This window comes from Quercus suber, unplaced genomic scaffold (assembly GCF_002906115.3).
Source record: "Quercus suber isolate HL8 unplaced genomic scaffold, Cork oak 2.0 scaffold_165, whole genome shotgun sequence".
Classification (NCBI taxonomy): Eukaryota; Viridiplantae; Streptophyta; class Magnoliopsida; order Fagales; family Fagaceae; genus Quercus; species Quercus suber.
Window position 1 is genome coordinate 277,140 of NW_027069626.1, and position 6,717 is coordinate 283,856.

At 33.3% G+C, this 6,717-nt stretch overlaps 1 long non-coding RNA gene across 2 annotated transcripts; it reads right to left on the reverse strand.

Annotated features, from left to right (window-relative positions):
* Positions 1-3,519: 3,519 nt before the first annotated feature.
* Positions 3,520-5,031, reverse strand: LOC136069364 (uncharacterized). 2 transcript variants are annotated; one of them, XR_010630606.1, is made up of 4 exons: positions 4,871-5,031; positions 4,601-4,765; positions 3,706-3,772; positions 3,520-3,636 (listed from the first exon to the last, which is right to left on the reverse strand). It is a non-coding gene; the product is annotated as an uncharacterized LOC136069364 (long non-coding RNA). The 2 variants fall into 2 exon arrangements; XR_010630605.1 differs by having other exon boundaries at positions 3,520-3,772.
* Between the last annotated feature and the right edge of the window lie 1,686 nt (positions 5,032-6,717).

A 6,717-nucleotide genomic window follows, 5' to 3' on the forward strand; every position in this document is an offset into this window, starting at 1 on the left:
ACAAGAGTAACAAGAATGATAACCCTTTATCCTCCACCCAGACACGTTACCAAATCTAGGATAGTCATGTATTGTCCACAACAAAGTTACACGCATCTGAAAGTGCTCTTTATTATAAGCATCATAAGTTTCTACACCTTCTTCCCACAACTCCTTCAACTCGTCAACCAATGGTTTCAAGTAAATATCAATCTCATTTCCCGGTTGATGGGGACAAGGAATAAGTAAGGACAACATAAAATATGACTCATTCATAACCAACCAAGGCAGTAGGTTATAAGAAATAAGTATGACAAACCACATGCTATAGTTGTTGTTCATATTCTCAAAAGGGTTAAATCCATCTATAGCCAACCACAACCTTACATTATAAGGTTCAAGGGCAAAATCAGAATGTTGTAAATCAAACTCCTTCCATTCCTCACTATCAACCAGATACCTCATTATCCCATCGTCCACATGTTTGTCTATATACCACCTCATGTCCTAGCTCTTTGGCCTAACATGTACAATCTTACCAAATCTAGGATAGTCATGTATTGTCCACAACAAAGTTACATGCATCTGAAAGTGCTCTTTATTATAAGCATCATAAGTTTCTACACCTTCTTCCCACAACTCCTTTAACTCGTCAACCAATGGTTTCAAGTAAATATCAATCTCATTTCCCGGTTGATGGGGACCAGGAATAAGTAAGGACAACATAAAATATGGCTCCTTCATAACCAACCAAGGCAGTAGGTTATAAGAAATAAGTATGACAAACCATATGCTATAGTTGTCGTTCATATTTTCAAAAGGGTTAAATCCATCTATAGCCAACCACAACCTTACATTATAAGGTTCAAGGGCAAAATCAAGATGTTGCAAATCTAACTCCTTCCATTCCTCACTATCAACCAGATACCTCATTATCCCATCGTCCACATGTTTGTCTATATACCACCTCATGTCCTAGCTCTTTGGCCTAACATGTACAATCTCCTCAATCTCAATGTCAATGGGAAGTAACGTAATATCTTATGAGGAATCTTCTTACTTTGGGCACGTGTATCCTAGTACCTAGGCACTTCACACACTAGACATTTATCAAGGTTTTCATTTTCCTTCTAAAATAGTGTACAATCATTTTTGCATACATATATATGCTCATATGACATGCCCAAGTCACGTAATATCTTCTTTACTTCATAAGTTGACCTTGGAACCAAGTTACCTTTCGGTAAAACCTTTGTCAACAATTCTAGCATAATATCAAGTCCCTTATTACTCAAGGTGGTCATTACCTTTACATTCAACATTTCAATAACAAACCTCAAAATACTATAATCAGTGCAACCTGAATACAACTCACACTTTGCATCTTGCTCAAGTTTGTCAAAATTACACACTTCCTCATCTTCAGTTGCATTTCTTAGTTCCCTTCTAATTCGGTCACCTACCAAGGCATCAATATTATCCATATGATCATCATCCGACATTTCATTATCATGAATGTTCTCGTTCAATACACGAGATTCTCCATGATTATACCAATTAATGTAAGATTGCATAATCCCACGATGAAGCAAATGGATACGCATAGTATGAAGAGATTGTCAATAGCAATTCACACAGTGAATACACGGGCACGGAATATTGCCACTTAAGTCCACAACCACTCTTGCAAAATTAATAAATGCATTGACCCCTTCAACATATAGATGACTTAATCTGCCATTGGGTGTCTCACCCATTGTCATCCAACTTTTATCCATGTTTAACTATAATTACAAGGTGAATGCTACTTTAGTAAAATAAGGACAACTTATGCATAATGTATTTTAACATCTAAGTCTATAAACTACTTAGATAAAGTTCTATCACATTCATAAATGATTAAGTCTATATTAACACTTAAATAAATATACATTGCACACTCAAACACTATTAATATAAATTTAAATCATCTTATAATACCATGCAAGCTAGCCGCTTGCTCCAACATAATAACCCACCACAAAACCAATCACAAACATCACAAATATAAAGTATTTACAAGTATTAAAATCATCTAGAGTACTATTCATCACATCTAATTAACAATGTCTATTCACATTTGCAAGAAATTAAAAACACTCTCAATATGAATTAAACCACTTTGAAACACCATGCAAGCCACCCACTTACTCCAACACAACAACCCACTACAAAACCAATCACAAACATCACAAGTATAGAATTTTATAGGTATTTAAACATATTTTACTTACTATGATCAAGCTAAGCATACAAGTCTGATTTGTTGGCTAAACTTTGGTCTTTGACTTTCAAAAATCTAAGTCTCTTGCTATTCCCTCACAGCAACTCAAACAATCACTAACCTTGTCCTCACATTCAATCAAAAACCATTAAATTTCTTCTACAGTACATAGAAAAAAAAACATAGTCCAATTATTAAATATTTCAGCCTTTTTGTTCTATCAAACACTCCTAATTAGTATTTACTTTTGATTATGTATATATATATATATATATATTTAACAGATCTAGTGTCCTCTTCTTCTTCATTAGCAGTTCTGCCATATAGAGAAGAAGTTTCAAGTTTAGTAGAATAGAAAATAGTGCTAACTTGGAATTTATCACTTGAAACACCTTTTAGCTTTAAATCAGTGGGTTTTTCAAAAAAAAAATTGCAAAAACTCATTGAGATCTTGATCTCTTTTTGAAATAGTTTCAGAACCAGCAAAGAAATGTCTTCCTTCATTGATCCTCAAGGGTTGATTGTTTTGAAAACTTATTTTAACAGTACCATCAAGATATTGTTGAATATGTGTGAGATCTATTTATAGAAGTTTTGGCATTATTACACAAATGGTGTGTCCACTACACCTACCTAATGCACACTACTTAGAATTCTTAGCTTGAACTTAATAGATGTGATGTATGGACAATACAAATTCCTTAATTCTTAAGACATATATATTTGTTTTTTTACCTAACAAAGTTGAAAGATTCACTCTTTAAACCTAACAATATGTAAGGTACAGTGTATCATATAGCACATTAGAAAAAGTAAAATAGAATAAAAGATGCAAATTGTCATAAGTCATACTCTTTTTCTAAAGCTTCTATATAAAGTCAATTTAGCATTATGAAAAACTCCAAAAGGTTGGTGGACATGTTTTCAAGACTCGTGATTAATAAGGTTAGTTTAAGTCTCTAAATCAAAATACCTTGGGATCACTTAAAAGAAATTCATTCTTATAATTATGTTTTTAAGATAATCCTTATAATAATTTAATGTGTATGAAATGGAGATTATATTTATGAGCAGTGAACACTTCTATTAAAAAAAAGCATTATAAAATTCACATTAAAAAAAAAAGCTATAAAAACACTCCCAATAATATGAATTTAAACCACTTATAACTCCATGCAAGACACCTGCTTGCTTCAACACAACAACCCACCACAAAAACAATAATCAATATCACGATATATAATGCTTACAAGTATTAAAAACAATTACATAGTATCTATCACATATAAATCAACAATATTCATTCACAATTCCAAAAAATAAAATACTCCCAATATAAATTTAAACCACCTTATAACACAATACAAGCCATCCGTTTGCTCCAATACAACAACCTACCACAAAACCAATCATCAACATCACAAGTATAGAGTTTTTTAAGTATTTAAACAAATTTTACTTACTATGCTCAAGCCCAGCGTGAACCTTTAAGAAAAAATCCAAAATTATCACAAATAATGAATATTTAACCTGCAAAAGAAAAGTCTAATTTATAAAGAGTTTTTCAATACACTTACTAGCTATCATAGCATAATGCTCAACGTCTCAAAAAAAAAAAAATACACACCCCTTTTTCAACAAATAGATACAAGTCAGTAGCTTCACAAAAAAAAAACAAAAACAAAAAAACAAACAAAAACAAAAATAATAAACGAAATACAGAAATCAATAACTCTGTACCTTCATGCCCTTATTCTCTTAACTACATTTGCTTATCCAAGAAACACAGAGAATTTGAGAACTCAATAACACATGTTATTGTCATCATGCATTTAGAACTTCATCTTTCTATAACCTAAACACAACTAGCAACACAAAACCTTAACCCTTCAATCGAGAATAAAGCACCAAACTTTTTGTAATAAAACAAGCCCAAAACACAAAATTGATCAACCAAAACTAGATTATTATTTTTTTTAAATGTCCATTCAAATAGTTTTGAGTAATTAGCTCAATCAAAAATATTAGAGATCACCAAGCCCATCTACAATAGTATCTCAAAAACCACAACCAAATAACATAACACAATAAAATCAATCAAACAAAGGAAAGGATGCTTGATTTTCAACAAGTTGCAATAAACAAACAAAAAGGACACACTGACCCACACGTCTTCTTTCATCGTCCTCAACGCGCACACACACACCAAGTCCTCTCTCCTTTCAAACCCACAAAGAAAACTTTCTCTAAAGTCTTTCTTTTCCCATTGAATAATTCTTAATAACCTTTTTCCTTTCCATCAATGAAAAGGTAGAAACTTCTTGCAGTTATTGATCACTCAATACTATTACTACTTACTATTTGCCTTCGACTCTTCAAAACAATGGAAGTCTCAAACTCATCAAAGGCTTTACGATTCGTCACCCACTAGTCCTTCTTTTCCGCCGTTCAATCAGGCGACCTTTACTACTTCAAGCAGCTCTTGGATAAGCTGTCAGGAGATGACCCATCAGATGCTTCCACCTACAAAAACTAGCCTACAAATCAATAAAATCTAATAAAGCAAAAGCATTCTATCAAAAAACTAAAAATAAAAAATAAAGCAAAAGCGAAGAGAGTTCTTCTTACCGGCGGCGAGCTAGACTGCGGCGGCGGCCGCTAAAGAGTGGGTCAACGTCGCCGGCAGAGGGGTGGGTCTGCGCCGGTGGGGTAGGATGGCTTCGGTAGCATCGTGTTTCTTGAGTGGGTATTGATGTGAAGGAGAGAGGCTAAATGTGAGTGAGGGAAAAAAAAAAAAAAGGGCTGATGAGTGATATATATATATATATATATAGGACATCTATAGTGACTACTTGCGTTTTGTCACTATTGCTTGCCTTTAGCGACAAATCCGAGTTCGTCACAAATACTCCGCACTAATCTTTTGTTTTTCTTTTCAGCGACGACATATTTTTGTCGCTAATTGTCTCCTTCAACGACGAAACGGGTTTCGTCACTAATAGCATGACCAACAACACCTTTAGCGACGAAAGTGTTTTGTCACAAAAAACTAAAACTTTTAGCAACAAAAAAAAATCATCGCTATAGATCAATTTGGTTTCACGCCTGCACTTTCATTTGGTGCCCTTAATTCAGCATAACCTATAGTGATGAAATCTAAGTTTCGTCGCTAAATGTTACTAATTTTTTTTATAAATAGCGACGAAATATAAATTTCGTCACTATATGATACTTTTTTGCGACGAAAAAATTTTCGTCACTAAAATTCGTCACTATAGTTACATTTTGTTGTAGTGAATTGTCAAACATCCACTGAGTTTAGAATCAAACTAAACTAAATAACAAAACCTAAATCCTCCTTAAAGCTGACTACACATCAATACTAAACACCAGAAAAATGCTTCATTTTCCACTTACCCAAAAGCCCTTCTCTAGCCATTAACAACCATCTTTAAAGCAACCAAAGAAATAAAAAATAAAACCAAATCCCAGCAACCATAAAACCCAAAAAAAATTGCTTCTTTCCACTCACCAAAAATCCCATCACAACAAAAAAACAATAGTCACAAGAAACTTCAACAAACAAGAGCAACAATAGCAAAGAATAACCTAACCCCGTTTTTCTAAACTTGAAAATTACCAATTAGAAATATGATTTCAAATTATTGAAGTTGCATACCAATTTGATTTCAGCTTTTGTGATAGAAATCAGTAATTGTTTTTGTGAAAGAGAGATATCTATCATTTGAGAGAGAATAATTCTTTCTTTGAGCCAATGTTCTCACAAGTGCTGGAATTTGAGAAGAAATCAAGAAGAATCTAAGAAGAAATTGAGAGGTAAAGGCCCTTTCGTCTGTTCAATGCGAAGAAATGGAGAGAGATTGTGAGTTGCTAGAAGAAATGGAGAAGAGAAGAGAGAGAAAGAATCTATATATATATATATATCTAAAAGCTGAAGCGTAGCATTTATTATTGCTATGCTCCAGTTAAGCCACGTCAACACCATGCATCATTTATTTTCTTTCTTTCATTTTTATTTTTTGATTGACATTTATTGAGCATCTCCTTAGATTCAAGTGTTAGTCTACCTCTAACTCTACTGTGTGTCTCTCCATTAACCCAGACTCTTCAAATGTCGCTATTATATGGAATTTTAAAAATCACCACCAGATTGCTACCTTTTCACCTCCTCACCCCTCATTTCTTTCTTTATAAATTATAAGTTGTTCTCTCTCCACAAATTGATCGGTATAGCCTACAATGGGATAGTTTCTTGAGTGTTTTAATCGCTCTTTCTATCATGACTTAAGTATGTCTGCCAAAACCCAGTCAAATGAGTGCAAGAGACCGAGAATGGCTTTGGAGCTTGCAAATGAAACTAAAGCACATGAGAGGCAAAAATTAGTAGCCCAAGTCCAAAGGGTATGAACTCAAAATGAGTTTTGTTATTTTTATTATTCTTATTATTTATTTAT